Genomic DNA, 25,315 nt, shown 5'->3' on the forward strand with positions numbered 1-25,315 from the left:
GGGGGTGGGAGACATGGGTGGGGGCCTGCTGGCAGGTGCCCCACAGTGCTGGGGGGTGGGCGTGGTGGGGAACATGAGTTGGACATGGGTGGGGGCCTGCTGGCAGGTGCCACACAGTGCTGGGGGGTGGGGGGCGTGGGAGACATGGGTGGGGGCCTGCTGGCAGGTGCCCCGCAGTGCTGGGGGGTGGGGGGGTGGGGAACATGAGTTGGACATGGGTAGGGGCCTGCTGGCAGGTGCCCCACAGTGCTGGGGGGTGGGGGTGGTGGGGAACATGAGTTGGACATGGGTGGGGACCTGCTGGCAGGTGCCCCACAGTGCTGGGGGGGTGGTGGTGGGAGACATGGGTGGGGGCCTGGTGGAGGGTGCCCCTGCACTGCTGGGGGGTGAGGGGGGTGGGAGACATGGGTGGGGGCCTGCTGGCAGGTGCCCCACAGTGCTGGGGGGTGGGGGTGGTGGGGAACATGAGTTGGACATGGGTGGGGGCCTGCTGGCAGGTGCCCCACAGTGCTGGGGGGTGGGGGCGTGGGAGACATGGGTGGGGGCCTGCTGGCAGGTGCCCCGCAGTGCTGGGGGGTGGGGGGGTGGGGAACATGAGTTGGACATGGGTGGGGGCCTGCTGGCAGGTGCCCCACAGTGCTGGGGGGTGGGGGTGGTGGGGAACATGAGTTGGACATGGGTGGGGGCCTGCTGGCAGGTGCCCCACAGTGCTGGGGGGGTGATGGTGGGAGACATGGGTGGGGGCCTGGTGGAGGGTGCCCCTGCACTGCTGGGGGGTGGGGGGGTGGGAGACATGGGTGGGGGCCTGCTGGCAGGTGCCCCACAGTGCTGGGGGGTGGGGGTGGTGGGGAACATGAGTTGGACATGGGTGGGGGCCTGCTGGCAGGTGCCCCACAGTGCTGGGGGGTGGGGGGGTGGGGAACATGAGTTAGACATGGGTGGGGGCCTGCTGGCAGGTGCCCCACAGTGCTGGGGGGTGGGGGGGGTGGGAAACATGAGTTGGACATGGGTGGGGGCCTGCTTTCAGGTGCCCCACAGTGCTGGGGGGTGGGGGGGTGGGAGACATGGGTGGGGGCCTGCTGGCAGGTGCCCCACAGTGCTGGGGGGTGGGGGGGTGGGGAACATGAGTTGGACATGGTTGGGGGCCTGCTGGCAAGTGCCCCACAGTGCTGGGGGGTGGGGGTGGTGGGGAACATGAGTTGGACATGGGTGGGGGCCTGCTGGCAGGGCCCCACAGTGCTGGGCGGTGGGGGGGGTGGGGAACATGAGTTGGACATGGGTGGGGGCCTGCTGGCAGGTGCCCCACAGTGCTGGGGGGGTGATGGTGGGAGACATGGGTGGGGGCCTGGTGGAGGGTGCCCCTGCACTGCTGGGGGGTGGGGGGGTGGGAGACATGGGTGGGGGCCTGCTGGCAGGTGCCCCACAGTGCTGGGGGGTGGGGGTGGTGGGGAACATGAATTGGACATGGGTGGGGGCCTGCTGGCAGGTGCCCCAGACTGCTGGGGGGTGGGGGGTGGGGAACATGAGTTAGACATGGGTGGGGGCCTGCTGGCAGGTGCCCCACAGTGCTGGGGGGTGGGGGTGGTGGGGAACATGAGTTGGACATGGGTGGGGGCCTGCTGGCAGGTGCCCCACTGTGCTGGGGGGTGGGGGGGGGGGTGGGGAACATGAGTTGGACATTGGTGGGGGCCTGCTGGCAGGTGCCCCACAGTGCTGGGGGGTGGGGGGGTGGGAGACATGGGTGGGGGCCTGCTGGCAGGTGCCCCACAGTGCTGGGGGGTGGAGGGGTGGGGAACATGAGTTGGACATGGGTGGGGGCCTGCTGGCAGGTGCCCCACAGTGCTGGGGGGTGGGGGTGGTGGGGAACATGAGTTGGACATGGGTGGGGGCCTGCTGGCAGGTGCCCCACAGTGCTGGGGGATGGGGGGGTGGGGAACATGAGTTGGACATGGGTGGGGGCCTGCTGGCAGGTGCCCCACAGTGCTGGGGGGGCTGTGGTGGGAGACATGGGTGGGGGCCTGGTGGAGGGTGCCCCTGCACGGCTGGGGGGTGGGGGGGTGGGAGACATGAGTGGGGGCCTGCTGGCAGTTGCCCCACAGTGCTGAGGGGTGGGGGTGTTGGGGAACATGAGTTGGACATGGGTGGAGGCCTGCTGGCAGGTGCCCCACAGTGCTGGGTGGTGGGGGTGGTGGGGAACATGAGTTGGACATGGGTGGGGGCCTGCTGGCAGGTGCCCCACAGTGCTGGGAGGTGGGGGGGGGTGGGGAACATGAGTTAGACATGGGTGGGGGCCTGGTGGAGGGTGCCCCTGCACTGCTGGGGGGTGGGGGGGTGGGAGACATGGGTGGGGGCCTGCTGGCAGGTGCCCCACAGTGCTGGGGGGTGGGGGTGGTGGGGAACATGAGTTGGACATGGGTGGGGGCCTGCTGGCAGGTGCCCCAGAGTGCTGGGGGGTGGGGGGTGGGGAACATGAGTTAGACATGGGTGGGGGCCTGCTGGCAGGTGCCCCACAGTGCTGGGGGGTGGGGGTGGTGGGGAACATGAGTTGGACATGGGTGGGGGCCTGCTGGCAGGTGCCCCACAGTGCTGGGGGGTGGGGGGGTGGGGAACATGAGTTGGACATGGGTGGGGGCCTGCTGGCAGGTGCCCCAGAGTGCTGGGGGGTGGGGGGTGGGGAACATGAGTTAGACATGGGTGGGGGCCTGCTGGCAGGTGCCCCACAGTGCTGGGGGGTGGGGGTGGTGGGGAACATGAGTTGGACATTGGTGGGGGCCTGCTGGCAGGTGCCCCACAGTGCTGGGGGGTGGGGGGGTGGGAGACATGGGTGGGGGCCTGCTGGCAGGTGCCCCACAGTGCTGGGGGGTGGAGGGGTGGGGAACATGAGTTGGACATGGGTGGGGGCCTGCTGGCAGGTGCCCCACAGTGCTGGGGGGTGGGGGTGGTGGGGAACATGAGTTGGACATGGGTGGGGGCCTGCTGGCAGGTGCCCCACAGTGCTGGGGGGTGGGGGGGTGGGGAACATGAGTTGGACATGGGTGGGGGCCTGCTGGCAGGTGCCCCACAGTGCTGGGGGGGCTGTGGTGGGAGACATGGGTGGGGGCCTGGTGGAGGGTGCCCCTGCACGGCTGGGGGGTGGGGGGGTGGGAGACATGAGTGGGGGCCTGCTGGCAGTTGCCCCACAGTGCTGAGGGGTGGGGGTGTTGGGGAACATGAGTTGGACATGGGTGGAGGCCTGCTGGCAGGTGCCCCACAGTGCTGGGTGGTGGGGGTGGTGGGGAACATGAGTTGGACATGGGTGGGGGCCTGCTGGCAGGTGCCCCACAGTGCTGGGAGGTGGGGGGGGTGGGGAACATGAGTTAGACATGGGTGGGGGCCTGGTGGAGGGTGCCCCTGCACTGCTGGGGGGTGGGGGGGTGGGAGACATGGGTGGGGGCCTGCTGGCAGGTGCCCCACAGTGCTGGGGGGTGGGGGTGGTGGGGAACATGAGTTGGACATGGGTGGGGGCCTGCTGGCAGGTGCCCCAGAGTGCTGGGGGGTGGGGGGTGGGGAACATGAGTTAGACATGGGTGGGGGCCTGCTGGCAGGTGCCCCACAGTGCTGGGGGGTGGGGGTGGTGGGGAACATGAGTTGGACATGGGTGGGGGCCTGCTGGCAGGTGCCCCACAGTGCTGGGGGGTGGGGGGGTGGGGAACATGAGTTGGACATGGGTGGGGGCCTGCTGGCAGGTGCCCCAGAGTGCTGGGGGGTGGGGGGTGGGGAACATGAGTTAGACATGGGTGGGGGCCTGCTGGCAGGTGCCCCACAGTGCTGGGGGGTGGGGGTGGTGGGGAACATGAGTTGGACATTGGTGGGGGCCTGCTGGCAGGTGCCCCACAGTGCTGGGGGGTGGGGCGGTGGGAGACATGGGTGGGGGCCTGCTGGCAGGTGCCCCACAGTGCTGGGGGGTGGAGGGGTGGGGAACATGAGTTGGACATGGGTGGGGGCCTGCTGGCAGGTGCCCCACAGTGCTGGGGGGTGGGGGTGGTGGGGAACATGAGTTGGACATGGGTGGGGGCCTGCTGGCAGGTGCCCCACAGTGCTGGGAGGTGGGGGGGGGGGGTGGGGAACATGAGTTAGACATGGGTGGGGGCCTGGTGGAGGGTGCCCCTGCACTGCTGGGGGTGGGGGGGTGGGAGACATGGGTGGGGGCCTGCTGGCAGGTGCCCCACAGTGCTGGGGGGTGGGGGTGGTGGGGAACATGAGTTGGACATGGGTGGGGGCCTGCTGGCAGGTGCCCCAGAGTGCTGGGGGGTGGGGGGTGGGGAACATGAGTTAGACATGGGTGGGGGCCTGCTGGCAGGTGCCCCCCAGTGCTGGGGGGTGGGGGTGGTGGGGAACATGAGTTGGACATGGGTGGGGGCCTGCTGGCAGGTGCCCCACAGTGCTGGGGGGTGGGGGTGGGGAACATGAGTTGGACATTGTTGGGGGCCTGCTGGCAGGTGCCCCACAGTGCTGGGGGGTGGGGGGGTGGGAGACATGGGTGGGGGACTGCTGGCAGGTGCCCCACAGTGCTGGGGGGGTGGAGGGGTGGGGAACATGAGTTGGACATGGGTGGGGGCCTGCTGGCAGGTGCCCCACAGTGCTGGGGGGTGGGGGTGGTGGGGAACATGAGTTGGACATGGGTGGGGGCCTGCTGGCAGGTGCCCCACAGTGCTGGGGGGTGGGGGGGTGGGGAACATGAGTTGGACATGGGTGGGGGCCTGCTGGCAGGTGCCCCACAGTGCTGGGGGGGCTGTGGTGGGAGACATGGGTGGGGGCCTGGTGGAGGGTGCCCCTGCACTGCTGGGGGGTGGGGGGGTGGGAGACATGGGTGGGGGCCTGCTGGCAGTTGCCCCACAGTGCTGAGGGGTGGGGTGGTGGGGAACATGAGTTGGACATGGGTGGGGGCCTGCTGGCAGGGGCCCCACAGTGCTGGGGGGTGGGGGTGGTGGGGAACATGTGTTGGACATGGGTGGGGGCCTGCTGGCAGGTGCCCCACAATGCTGGGAGGTGGGGGTGGTGGGGAACATGAGTTGGACATGGGTGGGGGCCTGCTGGCAGGTGCCCCACAGTGCTGGGTGGTGTGGGGGTGGGGAACATGAGTTGGACATGGTGGGGGCCTGCTGGCAGGTGCACCACAGTGCAGGGGGGGTGGGGAACATGAGTTGGACATGGGTGGGGGCCTGCTGGCAGGTGCCCCACAGTGCTGGGGGGGGTGGTGGTGGGAGACATGGGTGGGGGCCTGGTGGAGTGGGCCCCTGCACTGGTGGGGGGTGGGGGGTGGGAGACATGGGTGGGGGCCTGCTGGCAGGTGCCCCACAGTGCTGGGGGGTGGGGGTGGTGGGGAACATGAGTTGGACATGGGTGGGGGCCTGCTGGCAGGTGCCCCACAGTGATGGGGTGTGGGGGGGTGGGGAACATGAGTTGGACATGGGTGGGGGCCTGCTGGCAGGTGCCCCACAGTGCTGGGGGGTAGGGGTGGTGGGGAACATGAGTTGGACATGGGTGGGGGCCTGCTTGCAGGTGCCCCACAGTGCTGGTGGGTGGGCGGGTGGGGAACATGAGTTGGACATGGGTGGGGGCCTGCTGGCAGGTCCCCCACAGTGCTGGGGGGTGGGTAGGGTGGGAGACATGGGTGGGGGCCTGCTGGCAGGTGCCCCACAGTGCTGGGGGTGGGGGGTGGGGAACATGAGTTGGACATGGGTGGGGGCCTGCTGGCAGGTGCCCCACAGTGCTGGGGGGTGGGGGTGGTGGGGAACATGAGTTGGACATGGGTGGGGGCCTGCTGGCAGGTGCCCCACAGTGTTGGGGGTGTGGGGGGTGGGGAACATGAGTTGGACATGGGTTGGGGCATGCTGGCAGGTGCCCCACAGTGCTGGGGGTGGTGGTGGTGGGAGACATGGCTGGGGGCCTGGCAGAGGGTGCCCCTGCACTGCTGGGGGGTGGGGGGGGTGGGAGACATGGGTGGGGGCCTGCTGGTAGGTGCCCCACAGTGCTGGGGGGTGGGGGTGGTGGGGAACATGAGTTGGGCATGGGTGGGGGCCTGCTGCAGGTGCCCCACAGTGCTGGGGTGTGGGGGGGTGGGAGACATGGGTGGGGGCCTGCTGGCAGGTGCCCCACAGTGCTGGGGGGTGGGGGGGGTGGGGAACATGAGTTGGACATGGGTGGGGGCTTGCTGGTAGGTGCCCCACAGTGCTGGGGGTGGGGGTGGGGAACATGAGTTGGACATGGGTGGGGGCCTGCTGGCAGGTGCCCCACAGTGCTGGGGGGTGGGGGTGGTGGTGAACATGAGTTGGACATGGGTGGGGGCCTGCTGGCAGGTGCCCCACAGTGCTGGGGGGGGTGGTGGTGGGAGACATGGGTGGGGGCCTGGTGGAGGATGCCCCTGCACTGCTGGGGGGTGGGGGGGTGGGAAACATGGGTTGGGGCCTGCTGGCAGGTGCCCCACAGTGCTGGGGGGTGGGGGTGGTGGGGAACATGAGTTGGACATGGGTGGGGGCCTGCTGGCAGGTGCCCCACAGTGCTGGGGGGTGGGGAACATGAGTTGGACATGGGTGGGGGCCTGCTGGCAGGTGCCCCACAGTGCTGGGGGGTGGGGGTGGTGGGGAACATGAGTTGGACATGGGTGGGGGCCTGCTGGCAGATGCCCCACAGTGATGGGGGTGGGGGGGTGGGGAACATGAGTTGGACATGGGTGGGCGCCTGCTGGCAGGTGCCCCACAGTGCTGGGGGGTAGGGGTGGTGGGGAACATGAGTTTGACATGGGTGGGGGCCTGCTTGCAGGTGCCCCACAGTGCTGGGGGGTGGGCGGGTGGGGAACATGAGTTGGACATGGGTGGGGGCCTGCTGGCAGGTGCCCCACAGTGCTGGGGGGTGGGGAGGGTGGGAGACATAGGTGGGGGCCTGCTGACAGGTGCCCCACAGTGCTGGGGGTGGGGGGTGGGGAACATGAGTTGGACATGGGTGGGGGCCTGCTGGCAGGTGCCCCACAGTGCTGGGGGGTGGCGGTGGTGGGGAACATGAGTTGGACATGGGTGGGGGCCTGCTGGCAGGTGCCCCACAGTGATGGGGGGTGGGGGGGTGGGGAACATGAGTTGGACATGGGTGGGGGCCTGCTGGCAGGTGCCCCACAGTGCTGGGGGGTAGGGGTGGTGGGGAACATGAGTTGGACATGGGTGGGGGCCTGCTTGCAGGTGCCCCACAGTGCTGGGGGGTGGGCGGGTGGGGAACATGAGTTGGACATGGGTGGGGGCCTGCTGGCAGGTGCCCCACAGTGCTGGGGGGGTGGGGAGGGTGGGAGACATGGGTGGGGGCCTGCTGGCAGGTGCCCCACAGTGCTGGGGGTGGGGGGTGGGGAACATGAGTTGGACATGGGTGGGGGCCTGCTGGCAGGTGCCCCACAGTGCTGGGGGGTGGGGGTGGTGGGGAACATGAGTTGGACATGGGTGGGGGCCTGCTGGCAGGTGCACCACAGTGCTGGGGGGTGTGGGGGGTGGGGAACATGAGTTGGACATGGGTTGGGGCCTGCTGGCAGGTGCCCCACAGTGCTGGGGGGTGGGGGTGGTGGGGAACATGAGTTGGACATGGGTGGGGGCCTGCTGGCAGGTGCCCCACAGTGTTGGGGGGTGTGGGGGGTGGGGAACATGAGTTGGACATGGGTGGGGGCCTGCTGGCAGGTGCCCCACAGTGCTGGGGGGTGGGGAACATGAGTTGGACATGGGTGGGGGCCTGCTGGCAGGTGCCCCACAGTGTTGGGGGGTGTGGGGGGTGGGGAACATGAGTTGGACATGGGTGGGGGCCTGCTGGCAGGTGCCCCACAGTGCTGGGGGGTGGGGAACATGAGTTGGACATGGGTGGGGGCCTGCTGGCAGGTGCCCCACAGTGCTGGGGGGTGGGGGTGGTGGGGAACATGAGTTGGACATGGGTGGGGGCCTGCTGGCAGGTGTCCCCCAGTGATGGGGGGTGGGGTGGTGGGGAACATGAGTTGGCCATGGGTGGGGGCCTGCAGGCAGGTGCCCCACAGTGCTGGGGGGTAGGGGGATGGGGAACATGAGTTGGACACGGGTGGGGGCCTGCTGGCAGGTGCCCCACAGTGCTGGGGGGTGTGGGGGGTGGGAGACATGGGTGGGGGCCTGCTGGCAGGTGCCCCACAGTGCTGGGGGGTGGGGGGGATGGGGAACATGAGTTGGACACGGGTGGGGCCCTGCTGGCAGGTGCACCACAGTGCTGGGGGGTGTGGGGGGTGGGAGACATGGGTGGGGGCCTGCTGGCAGGTGCCCCACAGTGCTGGGGGGTGGGGGTGGTGGGGAACATGAGTTGGACATGAGTGGGGGCCTGCTGGCAGGTGCCCCACAGTGCTTGGGGGGGTGGTGGTGGGAGACATGGGTGGGGGCCTGGTGGAGGATGCCCCTGCACAGCTGGGGGGTGGGGGGGTGGGAAACATGGGTTGGGGCCTGCTGGCAGGTGCCCCACAGTGCTGGGGGGTGGGGGTGGTGGGGAACATGAGTTGGACATGGGTGGGGGCCTGCTGGCAGGTGCCCCACAGTGCTGGGGGGTGGGGAACATGAGTTAGACATGGGTGGGGGCTTGCTGGCAGGTGCCCCACAGTGCTGGGGGGTAGGGGGATGGGGAACATGAGTTGGACGCGGGTGGGGGCCTGCTGGCAGGTGCCCCACAGTGCTGGGGGGTGTGGGGGGTGGGAGACATGGGTGGGGGCCTGCTGGCAGGTGCCCCACAGTGCTGGGGGGTGGGGGGGGTGGGGAACATGAGTTGGACATTGTTAGGGGGAATTCTCTGTTTAGGCTGAATTTCCTAACCTAGTGATTCCCCCAGCAGCTTTGCTGGATTTCTGGAGTTTGTTTTTTTCCATCCTGCCAAGAGTGAGACTCTTTTCTCCCACTCTTGGACATGTATGTGTGTAATTCCTTTTGAAATGTCAATGTGTTCGATGGGCTATGAGGTCTTTTACTCCATAGGGTCTCATATGTCTTTCTATGTGTGTTACACCGCACCCTACGTGCCGTAACACGGGGCGCCCTAGCGGGTCCTCCACCATAGACTCCATACCCGGGGACTGACTACTGTCTCCCCGGGCATGTAAAGTCACCATTGGCTTTACTAGACCTAAATTTACTAACAGGACTAGTACAAACCACCTTATTGTGGACGTACTAGTAGGGGTAATTCGATTACTCCTAGATCTGTTACTCGAGGGGGCACTGTCCCGTCCCCCTTCGTCGGGTTTTGGCTGGTGGCAGTGGAAACTACTTGTTATGTTCGTCCCTGAACATAACCCTATGGGACTCGTCCCATTTTTGGAGATTGATACTTTTTCTCATTAATCTCTGACGTACCACCGATCTACTTATCTGAAATAGGTTTATCGAGTGGTATTTTCTGCCAGAATTCGGTTTGTAAAATGGCGTCTGTGTTCGTCTCTGTGACTCCTAAACCAAAGGTCGAGCCCTTTGTTCCACTTTTGGCGGGCTCTGTACAGAGACCCTCCAAAGTGGTGCCATTCTGTCTGGGTTACCACAGGGGTGTGGGAGGGGGTTTAGGCACCCTGGACCGAGTTGCCTTGCCAACTCCGGTCGCACTCTGGAGTGATTGGCCCAGGTGGTGAGCCTTCCCACTCACCACTTAGCATGTGTTGATTGACAGCTAGGCTGAATGAATGGGGGTTTTCTGCATAAAAGCAGGGCTTTTGGGACTGGATCTTCAGAAGTCGCCACAGGACCTAAGAATCCGACGAGGGTAACGCTGAGCCGACCTGCACGACGACACCTCCGGTGGAGCCCTGCGGAACCGACTCACCACTTCCCGACGACAGAGGAGATCTCCCTGACTGGTGGGAACAACCAGTCCCCTTTGCTTTTTATTTGCCTCAGGACACGGTGGTCGAATTGCCCGTGCAGAAGCACCTCGGCAACCGGATAGCCACTACCCCTGAACCGCAACCAAAAGGTGGTGCCTTATGACGGAGCACTCCGCGGCTGGTCTCTTCCCTGGTGGTGCACCGGACTTCATTTTCTTCGACAACGAGATCATCTCTACTCTTGGCAAAGAACCAACGTGCATCCACCACCAGGAACAACTGCCCCCCGCCGGAGCTGCCCTCCACAACAAGGTACCGTGTCCGCCTGGCTTCCCTTTCGATCGGTTCGAGTGAGGTGTCTTAATCCTCTCCGTTCCGTTGGGTCGCCTCCAAGCTTTTCTCATTCTTTGTTCTAAACTGTTTCAATCCACCGATAACAATTTGCAATACAGACTTGAATGCATCTCCACTAGAGACTTTTTTGGACATCGCGCCTTGCCTCTCTCCGAGTGGGCCTGGCCTCTGAACTTTACGATCTATTGTGATTCTTGCCTTCCTGCCTTGCATTTTATCCAATAGGATCGAACTGTGCTGATTTCGTAACCTGCCTATCTTTTTCTCTCCCGTCCTAACTAATATTCGAGTGTCATCTGGGTTGAGGTATACACCTCTGTCTGAAAATAAGTGGTACCAGTAGAACCTAGAGTTGTCGATATTGCTAGGGGGATTGATCGTCTACTCTGTAGAGTAATTGTGTTTGATTTGTTTGCCGTGATTTGCCTTAGTGTTTTTCATAGACATTTTGTTATAAATAAATACCTTAATATCTTTACACTAAGCCTAGTTGCGTGTTTGCTTGTCTTGCTGTGAAGAATTGCCCTATTTTGTATACTCCACATACTGCTCGACTTTTCTTGAGAGAAGTCTGACTGCTCAGCCACAGCTACCACGTGAATCTGTGTGGTGCAGAATGCTACCAAGTGGGTTCACCGCCAACGCCTGTAGTCCTAAATCTTTTGCAGTGGTCCCAGAGGGAACTGCACAGGTTTCCGCCTAACAGCATGGGTGGGGGCCTGCTGGCAGGTGCCCCACAGTGCTGGGGAGTGGGGGGGTGGGGAACATGAGTTGGACATGGGTGGGGGCCTGCTGGAAGGTGCCCCACAGTGCTGGGGGGGTGGTGGTGGGAGACATGGGTGGGGGCCTGGTGGAGGGTGCCCCTGCACTGCTGGGGAGTGGGGGGGGTGGGAGACATGGGTGGAGGCCTGCTGGCAGGTGCCCCACAGTGCTGGGTGGGTGGGGGTGGTGGGGAACATGAGTTGGACATGGGTCGGGGCCTGCTGGCAGGTGCCCCACAGTGCTGGGGGGAGAGGGGGTGGGGAACATGAGTTGGACATGGGTGGGGGCCTGCTGGCAGGTGCCCCACAGTGCTGGGGGGTGGGGGGCTGGGGAACATGAGTTGGACATGAGTGGAGGCTTACTTGCATGTGCCCCACAGTGCTGGGGTGGGGAACATGAGTTGGACATGGGTGGGGGCCTGCTGGCAGGTGCCCCACAGTGCTGGGGGTGGTGGTGGTGGAAGACATGGGTGGGGGCCTGGTGGAGGGTGCCCCTGCACTGCTGGGGGGTAGGGGGGTGGGAGACATGGGTTGGGGCCTGCTGGCAGGTGCCCCACAGTGCTGGGGGGTGGGGGTGGTTTGGAACATGAGTTGGACATGGGTGGGGGCCTGCTGGCAGGTGCCCCGCAGTGCTGGGGGGTGGGGGGGTGGGGAACATGAGTTAGACATGGGTGGGGGCCTGCTGGCAGGTGCCCCACAGTGCTGGGGGGTGGGGGTGGTGGGGAACATGAGTTCGACATGGGTGGGGGCCTGCTGGCAGGTGCCCCACAGTGCTGGGGGGTGGGGGGTTGGGCAACATGAGTTGGACATGGGTGGGGGCCTGCTGGCAGGTGCCCCACAGTGCTGGGGGTGGGGGGAGGTGGGGAACATGAGTTGGACATGGGTGGGGGCCTGCTGGCAGGTGCCCCACAGTGCTGGGGGGCGGAGGTGGTGGGGAACATGAGTTGGACATGGGTGGGGGCCTGCTGGCAGGTGCCCCACAGTGCTGGGGTGTGGGGAACATGAGTTGGACATGGGTGGGGGCCTGCTGGCAGGTGCCCCACAGTGCTGGGGGGTGGAGGTGGTGGGGAACATGAGTTGGACATGGGTGGGGGCCTGCTGGCAGGTGCCCCACAGTTCTGGGGGTGGGGGGGTGGGGAACATGAGTTGGACATGGGTGGGGGCCTGCTGGCAGGTGCCCCTCAGTGCTGGGGGGGTGGTGGTGGGAGACATGGGTGGGGGCTTGGTGGAGGGTGCCCCTGCACTGCTGGGGGGTGGGGGGCTGGGAGCCATGGGTGGGAGCCTGCTGGCAGGTGCCCCACAGTGCTGGGGGCTGGGGGTGTTGGGGAACATGAGTTGGACATGGGTGGGGGCCTGCTGGCAGGTGACCCACAGTGCTGGGGTGGGGGGGTGGGGAACATGAGTTGGACATGGGTGGGGGCCTGCTGGCAGGTGCCCTACAGTGCTGGGGGGTGGGGGTGGGGAACCTGAGTTGGACATGGGTGGGGGCCTGCTGGCAGGTGCCCCACAGTGCTGGGGGTGGTGGGGAGACATGGGTGGGGGCCTGGTGGAGGGTGCAGGGGGACATGCATTGGTGGGCAGTAGTGCAAGTTGACATGTGGGTTGGCTGGGGGGCATGGCCATGGTGGATGGGGTGCCTGCAGGACATGTGCAGGGTAGGCCCCTGTGGTGTGAGCCACCTGCAGAGGCCGTGGAGGGTGTAGAGGGAACACCTGGGAGGACCCACACATGCAATTCACGTTTGGTGCTCCCCGCGCACCCCTGTAATACACGTACCCTGATGGAATCACGTGTGGAACTTCCCCCGCACCCTGAAGTACACGTACCCTGATGAGATCGCGTGTGGAACTTCCCGCGCACCCCTGATATACACGTACCCTGCTGATGTTGCGTGTGAAACTTCCCCCGCACCCCGAAATACACGTACCCTGCTGATGTCATGTGTGAAACTTCCCCCGCACCCCGAAATACACGTACCTTTCTGAAATCGCGTGTGGAACTTCACGCGCACCCCTGTAATACGCGTACTCTGCTCGCACGGGGCCAATCGCGTGTGGAACTTCCTGCGCACCCCTGAAATACACGTACCCTGCTGGAATCGCGTGTGGAACTTCCCGCGCACCCCTGAAATACACGTACCCTGCTGTAATCGCGTGTGGAACTTCCCGCGCACCCCTGAAATACACGTACCCTGCGGCAATCGCGTGTGGAACGTCCCGCGCACCCCTGAAATACGCATACCCTGCTCGCACGGGGCCAATCGCGTGAGGTACTTCCCGCGCACCCCAGTGATACACGTAGCCCGCTTGCCGTGCTGGTACAGGGTTAGCGCAGCCCTTTGCGCTGGATTGGGGATTTTGATGGCTTTTCCCTGCGCAAGAGGCGTTCTTGGGGCGTAACTGGCGCTGCTGTAGGGTCGCGGCGCCACTGTGCGCCACAGCTGGTTTTGGTGGCTGGAATCCATGAATACGCTGTGCGCAGAAATGGATTTTAGCGCACGCGGCTGGCGCAGGGATTCGCACGCGCACATTGTGCGCCAGCCGCGTGCGCCACTTGTGCGCTGCGTTCTATGAATTACCCCCTAAATGGTTTGAATTAGCTCTCTACCTTATAGCAGAAAACAAATACGAAATAACTGACCTCTTAATACTTTGGTAGTTGTAAAGTTTTGTAGTGCAGTAACTGCAATCTCCTTCACGTGCTATCACAAATAATTTGGAATTATTTCCACTACCAAAACCCCTACAACAACTGAATTTATATGAAAGCATCATAATTCAAACAGTGCACCCATTTCAAACAATGATATGCCTTCAACCAAAAACAGCAAAATTACCTCCTTCTGAATTAGTGAAAGGTATTCGAGGAAAAGTAGAGTATTTACCATTAGATCTAAAAGAAAATGTGCACACTCTAGGAGTGCGACGTCCAATGGAGCAATCTTTAATTATCTTAGTAAATGGTGTACCTACAAAAGACAAAGAAATTTGGCAACAACTGGTAGATTTACATAAAGTTAGATAAGCCTTGCAATATCTAAAAGACAATAATGAATACTACAAAGAAATTAATATTGAAGAAAACTTGAAGGATACTGCTAAAATAATTCAAGAGACACAAGAAGCTAGTCAATTTGAGCTCCTAGATCCTGCTACAATGTCCAATACTTTAGACCATTATACAATTCATCCATTGCACTCTAATGGCACCCTAGAAGATGCACTAGAAACGTACCAAATGCGTCAAACAAAGGTATAGAAGCACATGCTTTTCCTCTACTTTTTCCTACTGGCAAAGGAGGAAGGTACGATGACAGACCTATTCAAATAACAGCATCAGAATATCGCTCATTACGGATGTATTCTGAAGATCCCAGATTTAGACAAAATGTGGAATACATATTCCACCTACTCTTTGAAAGTGAACTAGCAACTTTATGTTACGGAGTTGCACACACATTAAAATCAGGATCCCACTTTCAAAATATGTCAGCTACACAATTATTACAAAAAGTGCAACAAAAAGATGAGTTTTTTACAATCAAATATTACAAATCTATTAGCAAATATGCGTTGTAATAAAGAATACTGGTTTCGACGTCATGGAGACGTACATTGTATGATAAAAAAACCTTGGCCCACCCACCTGGTTTGTTACATTAAGTTGTGCAGAATATACATGGGAAGATTTACATGGTTTCCTACGCTTTTCAAACAAAAACAAAACAAACATAGATATACTAACACCTGGAAAACTTTGTTCTCTAGATCCTGGCAATGTTTCAAGATATTTTCACCATCGCTTCAATGCTATGCTACACTTTATTTGTAATAAAATTGCTCTTCCCCTTGGAGAAGTGCAACACTTTTTTTGGAGAAAAGAATACCAAGCCAGAGGAGCACCACATATCCACATGCTTTTATGGATTAAAGATGCTCCTAAATTTGGTCAAGACAGTGACGCCACTGTTTTACAGTTTATTGAAAAATATGTCACTTGTCAAATTCCTAAAGAAGCAACAAATACTGATCTTCATGCACAAATTTTACAATTTCAAAGACACAAATGTGGCAAATATTGTCATCGCAAATACAAAAACAAAGGGAAATACTACACCAAATGCTGCTTTGGTTTCCCTAGACCGGTTACAAAAACAGGTCAAGTGAAAAACTTTATGTCTTCAGTTAGACATAGTGTTAAAAGTAAATCACCTAAAAATACATATTACATAAAAAGAACAGAAGAAGAAAAATATATCAATGATTACAATGCAATCATTGCCCACTTATGGAATGCAAACATATATGTGCAGTACATTGCAGACAATTCCACTGCAGTTGCACGATATGTTAAAGCATACTTAACCAAAGCAGAAAAAAAAACAGAGCTACAAGACCTCTGGAATGACCTGTCATCAGACAAAACACTGTCTCAGAAATTATACAGCTTGGGCATAAAAATGCTCTCCCATAGAGAATGTGGCTCCTATGAAGCAGCAGATTGTTTAACTGGTACTGCTTTGTATCGAAAATCTGAAAATATAGTATGGCTAAGTCTTGGTCCTGCTAAATCTAGAAAAAGAGTACTAAAATCATATGAAGATATAGAAACAATAGCCAAACATGATCCCAACAGCCAAGACATTTTAAAAAACAATTTGCTGGACACATACTACCCAACCAGAAGTACCACTTTGGAAACCACATAGCCCAAAACTTCACATACATAAATAATATAAAACCCGATGAAAGAAAAGGTAGATACAGAGTGAAAAAATGTGAAAGCAGCTTAGTAAAACTCACCAAACCAAATGTAATTAATCATATCAAATTGTCATTAAAGACTCCTCAACATAAAGAACTATATTACATGTCCCTGCTATAACTCTTTAAACCATGGAGAAAAGAAGAAGAAATACTAGATAAATATGATTCCTATGAAGACGCTTTCAAAGCAAATGAAAGCACTATAACTGATGTAAACTTTACACAGTACAAAACAATGTTGCACAATGAACAGCAACACGAAGAAGAACTGCAGGCCCAACTAGATAAGGACACTCCAGACAGTATCTAAATGTGGGAAGAATACCACGAGGACTCCGGATTTGCATCTTCTCATCGTTAGAGCAGTAAGATAGCTTTTGGAGTATTCTAACAGTTTATATTTTTTTAACACAAATTTACTTAAAGGTTTAAATACAGTTTATTTATCAAATTTTGGTTTTAAGAACACCAAATAAGCGTTTGTAAGATTTGCTGGTAATCTCTGCTTTAGAGTAATGGTACTATCATTACATTCAAACCATCCACATTTCTTTTTTATATATGCAGTGTAGTGACCTGAATTGGTTGTGGCTCCTGCGTGGTAGATTATACCTATTGTTGTGAAGATTTTCTTACCAAGTGATATTTGACCATGTGTGAATCCAGGCAGCTTGCAGTTGTTTTTGGTACCATCTGCATTGTAACGTAGAAGCATTAGTATTACGTATTTACTATGTGTTTGTATTACTAACGTGGAGCGATTATCTGAATTGCAGGTAGAGCATAATCTACCATGGTTTGCATTTTGTACAAGTTCGTGAAATGGAATGGATTCACAATTTGGTATTGATATATATGTGAAGTGTTCATTGGGGATTTCTTCTTGTGTCACATTGTTGCAGAGAGTGCATGTATGTTTCCACATGTATGAAATCTGAAAGATTTCATTTATAGGTATGTTTTTGTTTTCCAGTTCATTAGAAATTCTTGTGGATCTTCCTGTGAGTTTATAGTGAATTTCACCATTCCAGCACAGTAGTCCAATTGTCGTCTTATTCCAAAAACACTATGGGGGTAATTCATAGAATTCAGCGCACAAGTGGCGAATCCCTGCGCCAGCCGCGTGCGCCAAAATCCATTTCCGCGCACAGCGTATTCATGGATTCCAGCCACCAAAACCAGCCGTGGCGCACAGTGAAGCAGCGACCCTGCAGCAGCGCCAGTTACACCCCCAAGAACGCCTCTCGCGCAGGGAAAAGCCATCAACATACCCAATCCAGCACAAAGGGCTGCGCTAACCCTGTACCAGCACAGCAAGCGGGCTACGTGTATCACTGGGGTGCGCGGGAAGTACTTCACGCGATTCGCCCCATGCGAGCAGGGTACGCATATTTCAGGGGTGCGCGGGAAGTTCCACAGGCGATTCCATCAGGGTACGTGTATTTCGGGGTGCGCGTGAAGTTCCACACGCGATATCAGCAGGGTACGTGTATTTCAGGGTGCAGGGGAAGTTACACACGCAATTCCAGCAGGGTACGTGTATTTCAGGGGTGCGCGGGAATTTCCACACGCGATTGGGCCCGTGCGAGCAGAGTACGCATATCTCAGGGGTGCGCGGGAAGTTCCACACGCAATTCCATCAGGGTACGTGTATTTCGGGGCGCGGGGGAAGTTTCACACGCAAAATCAGCAGGGTACGTGTATTCCAGGGGTGCGCGGGAAGTTCCACATGCGATTCCATCAGGGTAAGTGTATTTCAGGGTGCAGGGGAAGTTCCACACGCGAAATCAGCAGGGTACGTGTATTCCAGGGGTGCGAGGGAAGTTCCACACGCGATTCCATCAGGGTACGTGTATTTCAGGGTGCAGGGGAAGTTACACACGCGATTTCAGCAGGGTACGTGTATTTCAGGGGTGCGCGGGAAGTCACACACGCAATCTCATCAGGGTACGTGTATTTCGGGGTGCGCGTGAAGTTCCACATGCGATATCAGCAGGGTACTTGTATTTCAGGGTGCAGGGGAAGTTGCACACGTGACTTCCGCAGGGTACGTGTTTTTCAGGGGTGCGCTTGAAGTTCCACACGCGATTTCAGCAGGGTATGTGTATTTCAGGGTGTAGGGGAAGTTACACACGTGACTTCCGCAGGGTACGTGTTTTTCAGGGGTGCGCGTGAAGTTCCACACGCGATATCAGCACGGTACGTGTATTTCAGGGTGCAGGGGAAGTTACACACGCGAAATCAGCAGGGTACGTGTATTCCAGGGGTGCGCGGGAAGTTCCAGACGCGATTCCATCAGGGTACGTGTATTTCAGGGTGCGGGGGAAGTTCGACACGTGATTCCATCAGGGTACGTGTATTACAGGGGTGCGCGGGGAGCACCACACGTGAATTGCACGTGTGGGCCCTCCCAGGTGTTCCCTCTCCACCCTCCACGGCCCCTGCAGGTGGCTCACACCACAAGGGCCTACCCTGCACATGTCCTGCAGGCACCCCATCCACCATGGCAATGCCCCTCAGCCAACCCACATGTCAACTTGCACTACTGCCCACCAACGCATGTCCCCCTGCACACCCAGCCACCAGGGGCACCCTCCACAGGCCCCCACCCATGTCTCCCACCACCCCCCAGCAGTGCAGGGGCACCCTCCACCAGGCCCCCACCCATGTCTCCCACCACCCCCACCCCCAGCCACCAGGGGCAGCCTCCACCAGGCCCCCACCCATGTCTCCCACCACCCCCACCCCCCAGTAGTGCAGGGGCACCCACCACCAGGCCCAAACCCATGTCTCCCTCCACCCCCACCCCCCAGCCACCAGGGGCAGCCTCCACCAGGCCCCCACCCATGTCTCCTAACACCCCCATCCCCCAGCAGTGCAGGGGCACCCACCACCAGGCCCCCACCCATGTCTCCCACCACCACCACCCCCCAGCCACCAGGGGCAGCCTCCACCAGGCCCCCACCCATGTCTCCCACCACCCCCACCCCCCAGTAGTGCAGGGGCACCCACCACCAGGCCCCCACCCATGTCTCCCACCACCCCCACCCCCAGCCACCAGGGGCAGCCTCCACCAGGCCCCCACCCATGTCTCCCACCACCCCCACCCCCCAGCAGTGCAGGGGCACCCACCATCAGGGACCCCCACCCATTTCTCCCACCACCCCCACCCCCCAGCCACCAGGGGCAGGCTCCACCAGGCCCCCACCCATGTCTCCCACCACCCCCACCCCCCAGCCACATGGGGCAGGCTCCACCGGGCCCCCACCCATGTCTCCCACCACCCCCACCCCCCAGCAGTGCAGGGACACCCACCACCAGGCCCCACCCATGTCTCCCACCACCCCCAACCCCCAGCCACCAGGGGCAGCCTCCACCAGGCCCCCACCCATGTCTCCCACCACCCCCACCCCCAGCACTGTGGGGCACCTGGCAGCAGGCCCCCACCCATGTGCAACTCATGTACCCCTGCACCCCCACCCCCCAGCACTGTGGGGCACCTGCCAGCAGGCCCCCATCCATGTCCAAATCATGTTCCCAACCACCCCCACCCGCCAGCACTGTGAGGCACCTGCCAGCAGGCCCCCACTCATTTCCAACTCATGTACCCCTCCACCCCCACCCCCCAGCACTGTGGGGCACCTGCCAGCAGGCCCCCACCCATGTCCAACTCATGTTCCCCACCACCCCCATCCCCCAGCACTGTGGGGCACCTGCCAGCAGGCCCCCACCCATGTCCAACTTATGTTCCCCACCACCCCCATCCCCCAGCAACCAGGGGCAGCCTCCACCAGGCCCCTACGCATGTCTCCCATCACCCCCACCCCCCAGCCACCAGGGGCAGCCTCCACCAGGCCCCCACCCATGTCTCCCACCACCCCCACCCCCCAGCCACCAGGGGCAGGCTCCACCAGGCCCCCACCCATGTCTCCCACCACCCCCACCCCCCAGCAGTGCAGGTGCACCCACCACCAGGCCCCCACCCATGTCTCCCACCACCCCCACCCCCTTAGCCACCCTCCACCAGGCCCCAACCCATGTCTCCCACCACCCCCACCCCCAGCACTGTGGGGTACCTGCCAGCAGGCCCCCACCCATGTGCAACTCATGTACCCCTGCACCCCCACCCCCCAGCACTGTGGAGCACCTGCCAGCAGGCCCCCACCAATGTCCAACTCATGTTCCCCGCCACCCCCACCCCCCAGCACTGTGGGGCACCTGCCAGCAGGCCCCCACTCATGTCCAACTCATGTACCCCTGCACCCCCACCCCCCCAGCACTGTGGGGCACCTGCCAGCAGGCCCCCACCCATGTCCAACTCATGTTCCCCACCACCCCCACCCCCCAGCACTGTGGGGCACCTGCCAGCAGGCCCCCACCCATGTCCAACTCAAGTTCCCCACCACCCCCATCCCCCAGCCACCAGGGGCAGCCTCCACCAGGCCCCCACTCATGTCCAACTCATGTTCCCTACCACCCCCATCCCCCAGCCACCAGGGGCGGCCTCGACCAGGCCCCCACCCATGTCTCACACCACCCCCACGCCCCAGCCACCAGGGGCAGCCTCCACCAGGCCCCCACCCATGTCTCCCACCACCCCCACCCCCCAGCAGTGCAGGGGCACCCACCACCAGGCCCCCACCCATGTCTCCCACCACCCCCACCCCCCAGCACTGTGGGGCACCTGCCAGCAGGGCCCCACCCATGTGCAACTCATGTTCCCCAGCCAACATGTCATCATAATCTAGATCCCTGGTCCCTATGGTCAGCCTCCAAATGCAAAACACCCACCCGAGTATTGCATCCACCCACTCATAATTTGCAATTACATCACAGAACACCAATTGCAAGTTCCCGAAACAAACACATTTCCCTCACATACACCCAATGGGTGTCAGTGAATCTCAAAACACATACCATGAAATGCATGAAACCAATGACATACCACACATTGAAGTTCACCAAAAATAATATGTATTAAAGGAAACATCAATAGAATAAAAAATGAAGAAACAGAAACGTGAATGTACAAAAATGAAAAGAAGCATGTCCGTCAAAAAAAGCAAAACCAAAAATAAAAATCCAAAGTAATGTCCAAAGTCAATGTCCACAAAACAAAATCCAATGGGAAATAAAAAAGAAAGCCATTGCTCCATGGTTAAAAATAGAAAAAAAATACAATCCAACTGTCAACTATGTACATGGGAACAATCCAGGGTCCATTATCCCAACAAAATAAAGGAAACCTATCTAACTACACTAACTAATAAAATAAACTATATACAAAAATGTGGCCAATGTCCGAAAGGTCCAAATAAAATAAAAACAAAAATGAAACCTGACACTACCTAGAAACTATGTACAAGGGCAGCGGGCTAGTTTCACGGCTCACTTGTGGATGTTCCGGGCCAGGGCATCATCGAACTCCTCTTCAATGTCCCGGAGGCGGTCCTCCTCCATGGCCCGAGGGTCCGCAGGGCCGCCGACGTCTCCACCTCCAAACCCCTGCGGATTGCCTCGAGGCACTCAGCCCGCCTCAGGGCCCTCCGCATGGAGTTCTCCACCCTGACCATTGTGAGCCGTGCCTCTTCCGCCCGCTGCCGCTCCGCATCTATGGCGTGGCCCAACTGCTGCCACACGGAAGACACTCTCTGTCCTGGGTCCTCCTGCCCTCCGGCCGATCCCTGCCCCTCCGATGTCGAAGGCCCCGAGCCTTCATGGCTCCCACCACGTTGCTGCTGCTGCTGTGCCTCTGCCCGTGCACTGCCTCCTGCTGCCTGCACATCCTCCGCCGGCTGGGGTGCAGTTGTTGATGTGGCAACCCCTGCTGGACGTCCGACTCCCGACTGTGGCAGGGATGCCTCCTCCACCAGCCTGGCCGCACCGTCAGAGGCAGCTCCACAGGGCACCCAGGTGACTGATGGGTGGGAAGATGGCACAGAGGACGACTGGCGCGTAGGGGGTCCAGTTGAGGAGGGGGTCGGAGCAAGCCCCATCAGACGGAGGAATCCGGCCTGGGTGACCTGTCCCAGCAGGCTGACGTGGTCAACGAGCCATTCGAGATGACTCGCAGTCTCTTCATGAAAAGACTGCAGGTCACCTCGCATGGCCCGTTGACGCAACGCCACACCAGCCAGGACAGGCTCAACCCGGACCTGGATAGCCACGTCCGCAGGCAGAGGAAGGCCAGTTGACGTGAGCTCATCCCCTGCCTGAAAACGGGTCTGGACATAGGCATCCCTGCTGGTGCAAGATGATGCAGGGACAGGATCGGGGACAGGATTGCACACAGGCACCTCCGCGGCGGCCTGTGCTGCCTCCTGTCCCTGGTCCTGCACTGCACCACTAGCACCAGTGGGATCCCCACCTCCAGACCCCGTCTCTGGTGCTTGCACAGCCTCCTCCTCCACCAAACCCCCCACCAACCTGGATGACTCCGTGCCATCTTCCCCTGTTGGGCCCTGTGGGGTCCCAGCTGCCCCTTCTGCTGCCGAGGAGTCCAACTCCAACCTCCGCCTCTTGGACCTCCCCCCGGCAGCTGCGGCCTGGGATGCGGCACCGGACTCCTCACTCCCCGACGAGATGACAACCTGGGAGGGGAGCCGGGCCTTGCGTCTCCGGCTGGCGGTCGGATCCCCGCCGCTGTGCTCCACAGCACCTTCTCCGCCCTCTTCATCAGTTGACGCTGCAGACAGGGAGAAACAAAACACAGGCATCAGGGCACTGTACAATGGACACATACACACATGACAGTTGTACATGAGTGGCATTGGCAAACCTCAGACATGTCATCACAATCCCCAACACACATGTCATTACATCTCGCACACATGAGCCATACCACAGCCATATCGCAACTGCCACCACCATCCATACACATACAACAGCATGAGCAGCCAAAGGTGAGCCAGACATCACATGCAACACAGGAAGTGCACCACACATGTACACACACCACCACACTTGCATGCATGTGTACACCTCTGCCAAGTGTCGCAGTGTTCAGACGGGCATCCATGTCACATCTGCCTATCAGGCTTCCACATACCGCTGTCACATGCATCCATGTTGCATCACTGTTGCACCCTTGTCAAATACACACACATGCACATGTACACAGTGCTGATACATGCAGCCGAAAACAACATACATGCATGACATCACGGACATGTCTACTTACATACACATTCATCCAAACATGTGTGCCCACACAACTGCATTTGGCATGCAAGCCTACACACACAAGCACCATCCATGTCTCACACATTACAGCCCTCGCATGTGTCAGCCCCACGGCCCTGTACACCCACACCCATACTCGACCCCATACAAACAGATGTGCAACCTGCACACTACTGAATAATCACCACACGCACTGCTCACAATCAGGATGCATGTACACTCACCGCTCGACTCCAGACAGGTCTGCTTCTCAAGGACCTGGACGTGGAGCGCTGGGGATATGCGTTCCAGGACCCTCATCTGTTCTTCCGACGAGTGGCCCCGGCGCCCCTTGGCATCCGCTGCCTTCAAGAGGCGCCGGGCCTTGTTCAGGGTCCTGGACCTGAAGTCCTCCCAGCGCTTCCTGACATGTTGTAAGTCGCGGACTGCCACCCCCTCCGCGTTGATGGCAGTCACGATGTCAGTCCAGATCCGAGTCCGTCCTTCCTTGTCGGCGCGGGAACTTCCGAAGAGGGCATCATACTGCCCCAGGACTTGCTCCACCAGGACACCAACTTCGGTGGCACTGAAGCTGGTGCCCCTCTGCCTCTCTGGCCGGGGGTTGTCAGTGGTCCCAGATGGTGTTTGCCCCGACATGACAACCCCAGAGGCAGGAGTGGGTGGGCAACTGGGTCCTGGGGCTGGGCTGTGGAGCGATGGAATCCCAGTCGGGAGTCTTCGGTTCCAGCAGGGGTGGTCACAGCAACAGCACCCCTGGCTGATGTGCAGGCAGAAAATGGCAGTGCACGTGGGCAGCAGGCAGTCAGGCAGCAGCAGATGGCAGGTGGGAGCGTGCTCGGGGCTCTGGGGGGCAGTAGTTCGGCCTTCTGGGCAGGAGCGTGGTCTTCCGTGTGCTTACTCGTGGCCAGCTTGAGTGATTTGGCATGTGAAAAATCTGCACGTCAGCGTGTAATTCGAGGAAAGGCCCTTAGCGCGTAAGCGCGTCTGCACGCATATGCATTTTCATTGGACAGAAGGCCCCTCAAGCGCAAGCGCCCCTGTGACGTGACGCGTACAGACGTGCCTGGGCATTTCAGCGCGCGTGAAAAACTGCACGTCCGCGTGTAATACGAGGAAAGGGCCATGCGCGTAAGCGCACGTGGAAACTGCACGTCCGCGTGTAATACGAGGAAAGGGCCATGCGCATAAGCGCGCGTGGAAACTGCACGTCCGCGTGTAATACGAGGAAAGAGCCCATGCGCGTAAGTGACGTGACACACGCGTGCGTTTCCCTCAGCACGGGTTAAAGGTGAGCAGGCCCAGCAGTTCGCTGTACGTGCCTTTCGTGGAGACCGATGTGTGTTGCAGCTTCCTGTTGTTTTGCGCGCCATCACAACTTCACAGCTATCAAGGACGTATCTCTTCTTTTGGCGGTTGTATTGGCTACTCGTGTTTTTCTGCATCGCGCTAGTCAGACGGTGAGTCGCACATGCTCTTTTTCCCACTGCGGGTGCCCCTGTGTATCGCACCCATTTTCGATGTCATAGTAGCCTGCGTGTCCCACGCGTACTCGTTATTCGTGTTACTGGGTGCCACCGCGTACTGCGGGAGGTTGAATCCACGCACGTAGTGTCGGGGGGAAATTCTGGCGGGGTCGGCCGGACCGTCCGCAGACCTCCGGGCAGGGAGGCCCCAACTCCTCCCGTATATCCCAAAAGAGATAGAGTATGAGACACACGCAAGAAGCAAGGTGACTCTGCTGTTTATTAGACAAAACGGCAGGGATGGGTCAAGGAGCGTACGCGTCCGTCCTGACACACACACAATCGTGGGGCTCGCAGGCCCTTTTTACCTTAGTATGACGCACTACTTGCGTCACTTGGAAAGTTTAGCAAAAACCTATCTCCACTCTGGATTGGTTACTCGAGTGGTAGGGTTAGTATAGCGCACATATAGAGAACGGTGTTAGTGGCTGAGGGTTAGTCAGGTGGTATACCTGGGCTGTCCCTTCAATTTGATACATGAAAATTGTTACATGAAGACCTCTGAGGATTGGTCAATGTGAATGGCGTCAGTGATAAGAACCCCATGTTCTAATTGGTCCGCTCGCGAGCCTCCCAGTCTGGGACTATCGCTGTTCCCAGCTCGCGGTGCACCTGTCATTTGCAACAATGTTTTAATATGGGTAGGTGTAAACAATGTGAGGATTTATTCATATGTTGGGAGGTCGAATACTCCCACTGCTGCAGATGTCCAAATGAGTCTTTTAATTGTATCTGCCTGTGTCTCGAAACGTGGGATTCAGGCGTCTCCTTCCTCCTGGGCTTGGCATCTTGTCAGGTTTGACTTTGTCACGTGAGGTGGGACCGTGTTTGAGGCTAAATTCAACACAATTAATATTTTTTTTCCTACTGTGTGCCTGGTTTATCTTGCAGGTGCGA

Source organism: Ambystoma mexicanum, chromosome 6p (assembly GCF_040938575.1).
Source record: "Ambystoma mexicanum isolate Mex_15411 chromosome 6p, UKY_AmexF1_1, whole genome shotgun sequence".
In the NCBI taxonomy this organism is placed as follows: Eukaryota; Metazoa; Chordata; class Amphibia; order Caudata; family Ambystomatidae; genus Ambystoma; species Ambystoma mexicanum.